The following is a 15,498-nucleotide window of genomic DNA, read 5'->3' as shown; positions in this document are numbered from 1 at the left end:
CTTCTACTTGTTTGTATCTTCTCTGATGTCTTTTATCAATGTTTTATAATTTTCCGAGTACAAGTCTTTAATCTCTCTGGTTAAATTTATTCCTAAGTACTTTATTTTTTTGGTTGTAATGGTGAAGGGGATTGCTTCCTTAATTTCTCTTTCTGACAGTTCATTATTAGTGTATCAAAATGCCTCTGATTTCTGAGTATTAATTTTATATCCTACCACCTTGCTGAATTCATTTATCAGGTCCAGTAGTTTTTTGACTGAGACTTTAGGGTTTTCTATATACAATATCATATCATCTGCAAATAATGATAGTTTTACTTCTTTTCCAATTTGGATGCCTTTTATTTCTTTTTCTTGTCTGATTGCTGTAGCTAGGACTTCCAGAACTATGTTGAATAAAAGAGGTGAAAGGGGGCACCCTTGCCTTCTTCCTGATCTTAAGGGGATTGCTTTTAATTTTTGCCCATTGAGAATGATGTTTGCTCTGGGTTTGTCATAGATGGCTTTTATCATGTTGAGGTATGTTCCCTGTATTCCCACTTGGCTGAGAGTTTTGATCATGAATGGGTGCTGAATTTTATCAAATGCTTTTTCTGCATCTATTGAAATTATCATGTGGTTTTTGTTTATGTGATGAATCACATTGATTGATTTGCAAAGATTGTACCAGCCTTGCCTCCTAAGAATAAATCCCACTTGATCATGGTGTATGATTTTTTCCATATATTGCTGGATCCAGTTCGCTAATATTTTGTTGAAGATTTTAGCATCTAAATTCATCAGGGATATTGTCCTATAATTTTCTTTCTTTGTGTTGTCTTTGCCTGGTTTTGGAGTCAGAATATTACTCACCTTATAAAAGGAGCTTGGAAGTGTCTCTTCCTGTTGAATTTTTTGAAATAGCTTGAGAAGGATAGGAGTTAGTTCTTTGAATATTTGGTTGAATTCACTTGTGAGGTCCTCAGACCCAGGACTTTTCTTTTTTGGGAGTTTTTTGATAACTGTTTCAATCTCATTTGTTGTAATTGGTCTGTTTCGGTTTTCTGATTCTTCCAGATTGATTTTTGGAAGATTATATGTTTCAAGCAATTTGTCCATTTCATCTAGGTTGTCTAGTTTTTTGGCGTACAGTTCTTCATAGTATTTTCTTACAATATTTTGTATTTCTGTTGTGTCAGTTGTTATTTCTCCATTCTCATTTCTAATTTTATTTATTTGAGTCCTCTCTCTTCTTTTCTTGGTGAGTCTGGTTAAAGGTTCATCAATCTTGTTGACCTTTTAAAAGAACCAGCTCGTGGTTTCATTGATCCTCTGTATTGTTTCTTTAACCTCTATGTCATTTATTTCTGCTCTGATCTTTATTATTTCCTTACTTCTCTGGGCTTTTCTTGTTGTTCTTTTTCTAGTTCTTTTAGATGCAGGGTCAAATTGTTTATTTGAGGTTTTTCTAGCTTCTTAAGGTATGCCTGTAATGCTATGAACTTCCCTCTCAGGACTGCTTTTGAAGTGTCCCATAAATTTTGAGTTGATATATGCTCATTATCATTTGTTTCCAGGAATTTTCTTATTTCTTCTTTGATTTCATTGTTACCCCATAAATTATTAAATAACATACTATTTAGTTTCCATGTGCTTGAGTATTTTTCAGTTTTTCTGTTGTGGTTGATTTCTAGTTTTATGCCATTGTGATCAGAGAAAGTGCTCGATATGATTTCAATTTTCTTAAATTTGTTGAGACCACTTTTGTGCCCTAGGTCTATAGACATATGGTCTATCCTAGAAAATGTACCATGAGCACTTGAAAAGAATGTATATTCTGCTGCTTTAGGGTGAAAGGTTCTGAAGATATCTATTAAATCTGGTTGATCTAGTATGTCCTTGAAGTCTGCTGTTTCTTTGTTAATTTTCTTTCTTGAGGATCTATCTAGTGATGATAATGGGGTATTGAAATCCTTACTGTTGTACTATTGCTGTTGATCTTGCACTTTAAATCTGTCAAAGTCTGTTTTATATATTTAGGTGCTCCTATATTAGGTGCGTAGATATTTATAGCGGTTTTATCTTCCTGTTGGATTGCTCCTTTATCATTATGTAGTGACATTCTTTATCTCTTACTATAGCCTTTGTTTTAAAGTCCATTTTGTCTGATATAAGTACACTACCCCAGCTTTTTTTTTCATTTCCACTTGCGTGAAATATTTTTTTTCATTCTTTTATCTACAGTCTATGTGCATCTTTTGTTTTAAGGTATGTCTCTTGTAGACAGCATATATTTGGGTCCTGTTTTCTTATCGACACAGCTACCTTATGTCTTTTGATCGGATCATTTAATCCATTTACATTTAAGGTTATTATTGATATGTAGTTGTTTATTGCCATTTTATTCTTTAAAACTGTATTCCTTTTTTGCTATATATTTTTTCTTCTTTGATCTGCTTACAAAAGACCCCTTAGCATTTCTTGCAGCATTGGTTTGGTTGTACTGAATTCCTTGAGTTTTTTTTTTCTTGTCTGGAAAGCTTTTTATTTCTCCTTCAGTGTTAAACTTTAGCCTTGCTGGATAAAGTATTCTTGGTTGTAGGCTCTTGTTCTGCATTACTTTGAATATTTCTTGCCATTCCCTTCTGGCCTCAAGTGTTTCTGTTGAGAAGTTGGAAGTCATCCTTATGGGGGCTCCTTTGTAGGTGATAGTCTTTTTTTCTCTAGTAGCTTTTAATATTTTCTCTTTATCACTTAGCTTTGGTATTTTAATTATGATGTGTCTTGGTTTATATTTTTTTAATGCAGGTTCCTGTGCTTCTTGAACCTGTGAGACATTTTTCTGCCTTAATTGAGGGAATTTTTCAGCTATGATATGTTTGTACAAAGTCTCTATCTCTTGTTCTTTCTCTTTGTCTTCAGGAACCCATATGATGTGGATGTTATTTCTCTTCATGTTGTCACAGAGCTCTCAGAGTTTCCTCAGACTTTTTGAATCTCTTTTCTTTTTTCTGCTCTGCTTCCATGCCTTCATTTATCTTGTCCTCTAACTCACTGATTCTATTCTCAGTTTCATCCATCCTGCTTTTAATTCCTTCCATTGTGTTCTTCATTTCTGATATTGTATTTGTCATATCTGACTAATTGTTTTTTGTTATTTCAATGTCCTTTTTTATATTTGCCATCTCTTTATTTAGGTGTTCGTAATGACCATCTATTGTTCCAATATCTTTGAGCATCATAACAATCGTTATTTTAAACTCTGCATCTGGTAATTTGGTTATATCTAACTCATTCAGGTCCTTTTCTGGGGATTTCTCTTGATTCATTTGTGTTGCATTTCTCTGCCTTCTCATTTTGTCTCTTTAAAAGAATGTTGTGGCCGCTGGAGTCCACTGGGTGTGGCCTCTGTGTTGTCTAGGTGTGGTCTGTCTGCAGGCCTGCTACCCCCTCTGCTGTTGCTGTCTAGGACATTCAGGTATCCATGAGTACACTTTTGAATATAATATGCAACCTAGATTAGCATCATACTTAGTGCAGTATCAGTAAATCCATTATTACTAGAATTAATACAATAATTAGTTTTATCATACATACAATACTACTTAACAAGGTTATGGAATTAAAATTTCCATTATTTTTTAATATTGTTTTTGAATTTGGTAATATAGGTTTTAGAAATGAGAATTTATGTTTATTTTTATTTTCAAGTTATTATTTTTGTTTATTATTACTTCAGGTAATTTTCTCAATCCAGAAATCTCCTAAATTAGTAAGTATATCAGAAATACTCGGAGTTCATAAACATCAGAAAATAAATATGTTCAATGAAGTTGCTTCCTTTTAAAAATGAACAGTTTGAATTAAAATGCTTGTGTTGTCAAATAGTCATAGAAGCATAATACATCCAAAGATAAGCTTGGCAAGATGTACAAAAACTTTATAAATAAAATTATTAGACTGCATTTTGGCTAAGCAGTACTATGGCAGTCAGCAAGAATGAGCACTTTATGGAAAGCAGCAAAAAGGGAGCCAAGAAAAAGAGTGGTTATCCATTTTGTAAGCAACGTCAGTGTGATGTAAAAGCACCAGCTATGTTCACTATAAGAAATGTTGGAATACACCAGCCATGAGAACTCAAGGAAACAAAATAGCATCTGAAAGTCTCAAGGGTTGTGTTTTTGAAGTGAGTCTAGCTGATCTGCAGAATGATGAAGTTGCAATTAGAAAATGAAAGCTATTTACATAGGATGTTCAGGGCAAAAAGTGCTGACTAATTTCCAAGGCTTGTATCTTACTCATGACAAAATGTGTTACATGGTCAAAAAAATGTTAGACCATGACAAAAGCTCATGTTGATGTCAGGACTACCAATGGTTATTTGCTTTATCTATTCTGTATTTGTTTTACTAAAAAATGCTCCAGTCAGATTTGGAAGACCTCTTACGTTCAGCACCAACAGGTCTGCCAAGTCTGGAAGAAGGTGATGGAAATCATGACTCACCAAGTACAGACAGATGACTTGAAAGAAGTGGTTAATAAATTGATTCTAGACAGTGTTGGAAAAGACATAGAAAAAACCTTGCTAATGTGTTTATCCACTTTATGATATCTTTGTTAGAAATGTTAAAATGCTAAGGAAGCTCAAGTTTGAATTCAGAACACGTAATGGAGCCTCATGTTGAAGGTAACAATTCTGGAAAAACTACAATGATGAGACAGGTGCTGAAGTTGAACAAGCTGATGGATAAAAGTATCAAGACCAAGAATATGTCTAAAATTCAGACTTTTAATGATAACAAATAAAATATCCTATTTGTGATGTTTAAAAAAAGTAAAACTATAAGACTTCATGAAGGAAATTTAATAAGAGGTAAATAAATGCTATTAACAAGTCCCTTGGTTGAGATGACTTAATATTGTAAAGATGTCTTTTCTCTCCAAATATTTTATGCATTTATTCCCTTATTTCTCACTTCCTATAAAATGGCACTTTTTGGGGGGAAACTTGAAAAAACAATTCCCAGTATAGTGAAAGAATAAATCAGGAAAATTAAGATGATTAATAATAATAATAATATAAAACTTGCCCTGTCAACTGCTAGCATGTAATTAAAACAGTAAAATGATTGACAAGAAATTTATTAGAACTAATATATTATTAGAGAAATAAACAAAAGTAAACATGGCAATTTACTTTTGAGGCTAGAAATTTTACAATATTGAGAAATAATAGATCATTTGGTAAATAATATTGAGATCATTTTAAATTTGGAAAATATATTTAAGATAATTATTCATCACCATACATCAATATTAACACCTATATATTAAATATTTAGTTATTAAAATACTAGGATAAAATGAGGTGAATAAATTTTACTTTTGTAGTGCTGAAAGGCAAGAGTCATTAGAAAATATACTGAAAGATTTCACTGTGTAAACCTAATTTTAAGAAAAGAAACAAAAATGTTAATAATGATATTTTCGTGAAAGATTTGTAATGTAGATGAACAATGAAGGTATAATATACTCAAAATATAAATAGAAATATGGCAATATAAAAAAGACTAACAATAATTAGGTGATTTATGATAGGTGAAATGATCAAAGTCAAAGACTGTGAAAATATAACCAAATCCAGTAGCAATTAAAGATGTACCTCAGTGGTGCAAATCTGTGAGGAGACAGGAATTTACATGAACTTTTTATTGTAAATACTTACGTGCTCAGCTCATGGAATGAAAGCAAATTGTGCAAAAATTATTTGCTGTCACAGCACTATCATGAAACCTCAACAGCCACAACCAATTTGAGTTTCTTTAGTAGAAACTTTTAATGAGTGTTCAAGTTATGCTACAATAATGTAGTCATTCACTTGACTTGAGATGGTAATTCTCTAACTCTGGGATTTTATGTGGCAAAGGCTAAATCTCAAGGGTAGACTACTTCCAAGTTTTGCTTTTGACATGTTTCTTGAGAAAATCTATGACATGAGCTAAAAATATACTTTCAATGATAATCAGCTGGCTGTAATACAAAAAGATAATTGGAAGAAGATTAAACTTTGACATTTATACTTACACAAAGAACTTGAATTGGAAAAAGAAAGGATGCATTACCTCCCACATCTTCAAGCAGGTGGGTGTAGTTCACACAATTCATTTTATGATTCTTTTCATTTCTCCATGAAGGTATATATCTGAGCAGCCTGGAAAATAGTGCAAAAATACAGCATCAAACAAATAAAAATAGATACCGAAGTACTAAGGTATGTGAAATTTTGCATTTTTTTGTAACTTAATTAACCAAAAAAAAAAAAGAAAAAGAGAAAAATGTAACTGTGCCAAAAACACTACTAAGCAACACAATCCTATATTAGCTGCTTGCTATATCAGCTGTCAATTAGTTTGCTAGAGCTGCCATTACAAAGTACCACATACTTGGTGACACGAATAACAGAAACATGTTTTCTCACAGTTCTTGGAGCTAGAAGTCAAGGTTAGTTTCTTCTTAGGCCTCCCTCCTTGGCTTGTAGATAGATGTCTTCTCTCTACATCTTCACATGTGTGTTTGTGTCCTAATATGCCCTTCTCGTAAGGACACCACTCATATTTGAATATGGCCAACTCTAATATTCTCATTTTAACTTATTCTTTTGTGATGCTGTCTCCAAATACACAGTCACATTCTGAGGTACCAAGAGTTGACAATTCAATATACACATTTTGGGGAAATAAAAATAAATTGAAGAAATGACTGTGTAAATAAAAGAATGAATCTTTAGCACCATTTAAATAGTTTTGTTAACGTAGTCCATTAAGAAATATGCAAAAATATTAAAACCGTGTAAATACTTTGAAAATGAGAGATTGAAAATTTTTCAATATCATTTTTATATAGCATGTTAAAAAATTATGTCATTCCTGTGGTATTCTTAGACGTGTAGAAGTGTAAAAATAAATAAAGAATCTGGAGAAAGGCCTCTTAAAAGTTTTATGATATGTAATTATTTTAATCAATGAGTCAGTTAACAACTAATTATATAGTGGAACAGACACAATTCTGTTTACTTTCAGTATCAACAAGCAAAATAAATTGAACCTCTGCTTTCAGAATTCATATTCAAATGGGGAAAAGAGTAAATAAGCCAGTAAGCCAATAAATAAAATTAGTTTAAGAATTTTATACACTAACAGGAGAGAAGAAAATAGGAAAATATGGTGACCTTTCTGATGAGAAGGGCCCACTAAGCAAAAGAACAGCATGAGCTAATTCCCTTTGAATGAAATGGTCTTCATTTGGGATTGCAGTAAAAAGTTTTTATTTAATTATAGTTGTAATCCTTTGAAGATTTAAGTCAAGGGAGTAACTTGACTTTATAAACATTGAAAAGATATCATTCTTGCTTAGAAGAGAGGCAGGAAGAGAAAAAAGGAGACCAATATAATTGCTGCTACCTTGTTACAGGCAAGAGGGTGAGGTGACCTTGAGAAGAGCTGGGGAAATACAAATGGGGAGAAGTCACCAAATTTGGGAATTACTTTGGAAATAGAGCTGACAGGAGTGACAGACAGATTGGGTGTCAACAAAAACAAATAATCCATGATGAATCTTAACCGTTTTTTTTGTTTGTTTGTTTCTGTTACTGTGTGAAAGGTGGTATCATTTACTGGATAATTTGAAAGGGGTAGTATATTTGGAGAGAAAACAACATGTTCTCTTTTGTCAAGGAATATCTGAAATGGAGAAGATAAGCAATTGGATATGAGCCTTATTTTCAAGAAAGAGTTTTCTTTAGGCAAGACATACAAGTTTGAAAGTTTTCAGTATATGCTTGGTATTTGAAGCTGTAGGGAGTTAGGTTAGGTTATATAGGTTGAGTACAGAAAGAGAAAAGAAGGGATTCTGGGAGAGTGTTACAGATTTTTCAGGTTTGGAGGCTAATGGAGGTCCTAGTAAAAATTAGTTATTGAATTAAAAGTAACCCAAGAGTAGGAGTTCTGGGGAGCCTAGATACATTTTCAAGAAAGAATGATCCATTGTGTCAAATGCTACTGAATAGCTGAATAAAATAAGAACACATAATTTATCATTGGCTTTGATAAAATATAAGTTTTTGATATTCTCATTAAAAACCATATCATAAGACTGATGCAAATTAAATACTATTTGAGTACATTTAATGAAGAATGGAAGATGAAGCTATAGGTACAAACTAAAGAGGGTCAAATGGTAAACAGAAAAAAATATGAAAATAAAAGATATTAAAACACTAGGAAATATAACATATCATTATATCATTTTAGGAGAGAAGGGTTTTCTTATCAAGATATAAAAATATTGATAATTTTGACTCTAATTATAATTTAAAAAACAACAACAAAAAACATGTTTAGTCCTTAGGGAAATTTATTTCAAAACTATAATGAATTACTTTTTCACAACTCCTTGTGCAAGGATATTCATTATCACAAAAAGCCCCAAATTAGAAATAGCCCAAGTATCTATCAACTGATGAATGAATGGAAAGGAAACAAAAAAGCATCAAATAATCACATAGACAACCAAATAAAACAAATTTAAATCATCTTTAATAACTAATAAGTGGTATGTATCAATTTAAACAGACAATTGAACAATTCAATAATATTTTTACAGAATAGCACAAATTTTCTCATATTTTCAACTAACTAGTTCTATAATATTTTGTCTCCCTCACATAACAGGTATCTTCATTTTAAGGTATACATCTATTCAGTGAGTGAGAATACTAATTATCATTCATCAATTTTAAATTTTCTTTAAGCCAAATTCTCCTCTGTAGGGATAATATTGTAGTAGGTTTTTTTGTTTTTGTTTTTGTTTTTTTATAATAATTTTATTTTTTTAATGGGGTGACATCAATAAATCAGGATACATATATTCAAAGATAACAAGTCCAGGTTATCTTGTCGTTCAATTATGTTGCATACCCACCACCTGTAGTAGGTTTTAATTTAGTCCACAATACATTTGATCAGCTACCTTTGTAAAGTCATAAATTATATTAGCTTCTACAATATAAAATTTACCTATGGCTGCTGTATGATACCATAGAGTAGTATTATGAATACATGGTATGCTATAAATCATATATAATTACATGTAATTATTTGTTCTTTCCAACAAAATCTACCTTTTGTCATAGAAGTGTAGGTTAGTAATTATGTCTCTACTATTTCAAGATTCCAGCTTCTTAAAAAACATAGCAAATTATTTTTCTCTGGTTACATGGTTTGAGAGATAGGGTACTTTAGGGAGATGTGTTCCACAACTGGTTCCATCTGTTCTCTATTTAAAGGTTGTCCAACACCCATGAGTTATGTTATAGGAAAAGAATAGTTAGCTCTCAGTTAAGGCACCAAATAAAAATAAAAAGAAAGAAAGAAAGAAAGAAAGAAAGAAAGAAAGAAAGAAAGAAAGAAAGAAAGAAAGAAAGAAAGAAAGAAAGGAGGGAGGGAGGGAGGGAGGGAGGGAGGGAGGGAGGGAGGGAGGGAGGGAGGAAGGAAGGAAGGAAGGAAGGAAGGAAGGCAAGCCATTCCAAAGGGCTGATGGCAATTAAAATACTGTTTGTGTATATTTAACAATAACCCCTCTCTCCCTCCCAAAATAAAATAGAAATTGAAGTTAAAGATAAGTACAGACATGGTAGACCTTGGAACAATTTTACTATAGTAGGGAAATGGGATTCCACTGAAAGCATATATGGATTCCAGAGAATTTATGTTTATGGGTTTGTGTCTGTGAATATTGCTTAAATTAGCTGATATTATTTGGTTTGTTGAAATGGGTCATTCAGTAAAGAAGAAACTAATGTTGGAGAGACAGAGAGAGAGAGAGAGAGAGAGACAAAGAGGGAAGAATATTTTAGAAACTAATTTTTGAGTACCAAGATGGGATCCAGGACATGAATAGAAAGGCCTTAGAAAGGAGTAGAAGCACCTCTTTCACAATAACTTGATGGAACGTAGAGTATGGAGATGCAGATATGGGTGAATTGGAAAATTAGTGGTGGACAAATGAAATAATTCTTTTTTATTGCATTTATTTGCTTTATGAATTATCAGTGAGGTCATCAGCTGAGGATGATGGAATAAAAAGGTCTAGGAAACTTGAACAAAAGGCATTGTAAATAGTCACCTTGAAAAGGGGTACGTGAATTTACTAGGGAAGTGATATAGTAGCTGGACAGTCAGGCCTTGTTAAAGGATTCCTTGTACTGTGTTACTACAAGCTTGTGATTGGTAATTCTAAGTGAACCAGTCAAATTTTGCAGCTGTGTTCAGCTTTTTTCTTTTATTATTGGGATATAACTAACATAATGTTATATTACTTTCAGATGTATAATACATATAATGGTTTAATGTGTGTATATGTGTGTGTGTGTGTGTGTGTGTGTATTGCAAAATGATCATGGTGATAAGTCTATTTAACATCCATCACCAAACATAGGCATAGTTTTTTCTTTTTTGGTCATGAGAACTATCAAGATCTACTCTACTGACTACTTTTAAATATGCAATACAGCATTGTTAACTATAATCACCATGCTATACATTACTTCCCCATGACTTATTCATTTTATAACTAAAAATTTGACCTTTTCATCTCTTGTACCCCTTCCACACACTCCTACACCCTGCCACAGGAAACCACCAATTAGTTCTCTACATTTATGAGCTTGGCTTGTTGTTTTGTTGTGGTGGTTGTTTTTCTCTTTGTTTTTAAAGATTCTACATATAAGTGAGATCATACAGTTTTTATCTTTTTCTCTCTGACTTATTGCCCTTACCATAATTCCATTAAGGTCTATCCATGTTACCACAAATGGCAAGATTTTATTCTGTATTCTGGCTGAATTATACATATAAATGGGGGGCAAAAGTAGGTTTACATTTGTTCATATGGAAATAATACAATCATTAATAATAGTAAAATAAACAGTGTGCTTCACATACTCACCAATGTAAACCACATTTGTCCAAGCTATGAGTGATTGTGTGTGTGTGTGTGTGTGTGTGTTTCATTTTCTTTATCCACATGTCTTCTGATGGACACTTAGGTTGCTTCCACGTCTTGCTTATGAATATTGCCACCTATTATGAACACAGGAGTGCAGATATATTTTTTAGATACTAATTTTGTTACCTTGGAAAAATATCCAACATTGGAATTGCTAGTTATGTAGTAACATCTGTTTTTAATTTTTTGATGAATCCTCATACTGTTCTCTATAGTGGCTACACCAATTTACATTTCCACAAAGGTTACCTTACCTCCACATTCTTGCCAACACTTGCTATGTCGTGTCTCTTTTTAATAAGAATCATTCTAACCAGTATAGGGTGATATCTCATTGTGGTTTTGATTTCCAGTTCCTGATGATTAGTGATTTTCAACATCTTTTCATGTATCTGTTGCCCATCTGTATGTCTTCTTTGGAAAAATGCCTATTCAGATTTTCTGCCAATTTTCAATCCACTTTTTGTTTGCTACTGAGTTGTATAATTTCTTTATATGTTTTGGCTGTTAACTCCTTATCAGATATATGATTTGCAAATATTTTCTCCCATTTGTTACTTTTCTTTTCCTTCCTTCCTTCCTTCCTTCCTTCCTTCCTTCCTTCCTTCCTTCCTTCCTTCCTTCCTTCCTCCCTCCCTTCCTTCCTTCCCCCCCCTTTCTTTTTTTCATTTTGTTTTTGTGAGAGAGGGAGAGACAGACAGACAGAAAGGGAGAGAGATGAAAAGCATCAACTCACAGTTTTAGCACTTTAATTGTTCATTGATTGTTTCTCATTCATGCTTTGACCGGGGTGAGGGGAGCACCAGCTGTGCCAGTGACCTCTTGCTCAAGTCAGTGATCTTTGGGATCAAGCTAGCGATCATGGGATCAGACCAATGATTTCATACTCAAGCCAGCAACCCCTCATTCAAGCTGGTGAGCCCACACTCAAGCTAGAGACTTCAGGGTTTTGACCTGAAACCTCAGTATACAAGGTTGATGCTCTATCCATTGCACCATCACCAGTTAGACAGTAGATTGTTTTCCATTTTATTTATAGTTTCCTTTACTGTGCAGAAGCTTTTTATTTTGGTGTAGTTCCAATTGTTTATTTTTGCTTTTGTTGTCTTTGCTTTTGGTGTCAAATCCAAAATATCATTGCCAAGAATGATGGCAAGGAGCTTACCATGTACCTTTTCTTCTAGGAGTTTTATGGTTTCAGGTTTTGCATTCAGTCATTGATCCATGTGAAGATAATTTTTTGAGTATGGTATCAGTTATTGGTCCATTTTTACTCTTTTTCATATGTCTGTTTGGTTGAGCTTTTTCAAGGAATACACAATAACAAAGACACTAACAATATGTACAGGCTAGTAATATGATTGAACTGTTGCATCTTGGCTGAAAAAGAGGAATATGATGATATGATGAAGATGATAACTGTAGTAGAGAGGAGGTCTCAGTGATATTAGAAAATTGTTGGGATTTTAGAATAAGAGACCTGGAAAGATTAGATGTGATAGTCAAAAGGTACAGTGGTCATTGATGACAGGGTCTATTATCTGACCATGTGTATGAGTGTCTAAGGTGAGGTGAAATAAGATAATTGAAACAAAGGATGTCAAGAAAATCAGAGGCCATAGTGTTAGATGGATCATATTTTTGATTTTCTTAGGTAGTAAAGAATGATGACAGCATCAGTTGTGAATTAGGAGAGGATAAACTAGGAGACAAGATCATCTCTGAATAAGGGATATGCTGAGAATGTCAGAAGGTGAGGACAATGAGAAGGGTATGGAGTACAGAAGACTGATGACATGCATTTCAAAGGACCTGGGGTTTTGAAAGAGGGAAAAGACAGTTCAAAAATATCAAGGAGGTGGCAAGAAAACACTCTACTTATGGTTTTCTTACTTCCTCTACTTTGATACATGGGAGGAAAAAAGAAGCAGCCTTTTCTTAAGAAGCTGGGAGAAGCATGGCTTCAAGAAGACCTAGGTCTCAGATTATAAAGAGTAATAAATTGAAGTGAGTTGGGATATCAGAGAGCAAGTTTTATAGCAAGGCTTGTGAGGGAAGTGCTGGAGGGTTCTTGGTTATAAGAATTAGTGTTTTTATGATGGATAATCTGGGAGACTGTAACTTCTGATGTTGACTGAAATGAATGAAAAATAGTTGTAAGGCAACCTGGTAATATTTCTGGGCCTTACGGCTGAATGTTATTTAAGATATTAAGGCAGCTATCACAACTTTGAATGGTGAAATTTTGTCAAAGAAGGAGAGACTTACAGTGAACCATCAGTGAGGTTGGTTGTAATCTCGGGAGAATAAATACCTGGAAAAGGAGATAACTGAAAAAGGGCTAGAATCAGGGAGGAGAGGCTGGAAGAAGAAAGGCTCAGGATTTTTCTGCAGCTGGAGGTGTTTTAAAATTATTTTAAAACACAAACCAGTCAAGACATGTATAACAGCGTGGGTTTAGCTCAGTGTCTATGTCAACCTCTCTTTAGTGGGCCTCCCTATAACACAAAGTTTGAAAAACAAAAGGCTACATTACCCAGGCAATGTGTTTTAGATTCCTTCTATCAGATGGGGTTGTGTGAGTCTTTAATTTGAAAGTGAGTTATGGGGAGAAAGGAATAGGGAATAAGACCATCATTATTTTGCTGGTAGAGACAGTGAAAGAGATAAAACATTTTGGGAATTTGCAGTTTTAACCCTCAGCAATGGGTTTCTTGACAGTAAAAGAAGTAGCAGTTCCTTTGGTGCTTGAGGACAGGCATTACGTTTGAAAGCCTAGCCTAGAATCTGCCTCTTGTGATTCTGTAAGCCATTTTATATCCTATAATAAATGTCCTTTCCCAAACTACTAGTATGGATTATTTCCTGTACAACTTACACCAAATCTTGTTTCTTCTTTGAAAGCTACCCCTTCCCAGCCTGAGGTTGGGCACCCAATGTAGTACATATCTCGGCTTTGGTGGTTAAAACATATTAAGTAGGAACATCAAATATTCTCTCTTAGAATTTTATTTTATTTTATTATTTTTTAAGAAATAAGATTAGAACCAGTCAATTATGAGAAGTAATGGATGTTACTTTTAGAAGGCGGGTCTCATTCTCTGGTTGAATTGGTAGAAGAGAGATCTGGCATACCTGGTGTCATTGTGCTTCACTTTATTGCATCGCACAGATATTGCAATCCTGACATCTTGAAGGCAAGGCTGTCCACCAGCCAAAGGATTACACTTCCTTTATTGTAGTGGTCTGGAACTGAACCCATAACATCTCTGAGTTATGCCTGCAATTTTTTTTAGATTAAATTTATTAGGGTACAGATTTTAATAAAACTTCATCTGCACACTTAATTTATGTTCATAGCCCCAAGCAAAGTCTCCTTCTGTCCCCATCTCCTACCCTTTGACCACCTCCACCTACCTGGGTGTAGGAGTTCTCTGTATCCATACCTCTGCTTCTATTTTGTTCATTGGTTTATTTTGTCCATTAGATTTCATGTATAAATGAAATCATATGGTATTTTTCTTTCTCTGATTGCATGCATCAAAAATAATGCTGTAATCCTGAGCTGATTTGTAGTGTGTATGTGTGTATGTATATGTGTGTGTGTATATATGTGTGTGTGTGTGTGTGCGTGTGCATTTATCAAAAATACTACTGGATAGCTTAGAAATGCGTAAAATGACTCTTGATCTGACACTGATTTTCTAGAATCAGAAATTACCCTCACCACCGAATTCTTGATTGTTTTCTCCTATTCTCCATTCTATTTTCAAGTAGACAGAAATGTTACTTTAAATAAGTCACTCATTAATTTCTGAAGTATTTATTATATGCCTGTGTTGTCAGGCACTAAGCTAGGTGTTGGGAATGCAGCTAAGGAAAAAATAAAGAGCATAAGCTTACAATCTACTGCAAAGGGTAGATGTAAACAAAAATACTAATGAAAGAGATGAGTATTATGGATAGGGAAGACTTGGTGTTAGGAAGCAATTCTGTAGGGAGATCTAAGCTATCATACATAAGTGGTGCTTTTCAGGGAAGTTTGCTTTTAATTGATTTCTACTTGTAATAGTGAACTTAACAATACATACACACAGCAAAAAACACAACTCTCAAAAGCTTAACATAACAAAAATGTATCTCTTGCTGTCATAAAGTCAGATGGATGTTTATTGGGTGGCTTTTCCTCACTGTTGACTTATTTGTCCTCTCCTCCCCCTGGTTGCTCCTTAGTTCTCTAGGGTCACCTCAGATTCCCCTGCTGCATTGACAACTGTCAGCTGCCCAAAGAACAGAACCCATTTGAGAAGGATTGTCTATCTGATACTTAATTATTTCATCCTGGAAAGGATTACTCTCATTCCATCTAGAACAATCAGATGGGCCCACCAAGGTACAAGGGCAGGGGAAAAGGAGAAAGATGTGTGAAATAGAGGTCTCGGTAGGACAGGTGCT

At 33.8% G+C, this 15,498-nt stretch overlaps 1 protein-coding gene and 1 pseudogene across 5 annotated transcripts in view; both read left to right on the top strand.

The window, feature by feature from the left end:
- The window catches only part of LRFN5 (leucine rich repeat and fibronectin type III domain containing 5), a 422,713-nt gene that overhangs the window by 46,573 nt on the left and 360,642 nt on the right, over positions 1–15,498 (top strand). The gene's annotated exons all lie outside the window — the stretch shown is intronic.
- LOC136376677 (small ribosomal subunit protein eS1 pseudogene) lies at positions 3,963–4,730 on the top strand (annotated as a pseudogene).

The sequence above is a fragment of the Saccopteryx leptura genome, chromosome 6 (genome assembly GCF_036850995.1).
Source record: "Saccopteryx leptura isolate mSacLep1 chromosome 6, mSacLep1_pri_phased_curated, whole genome shotgun sequence".
Lineage (NCBI taxonomy): Eukaryota > Metazoa > Chordata > Mammalia > Chiroptera > Emballonuridae > Saccopteryx > Saccopteryx leptura.
This window is presented reverse-complemented; position numbering and strand designations above follow the sequence as displayed.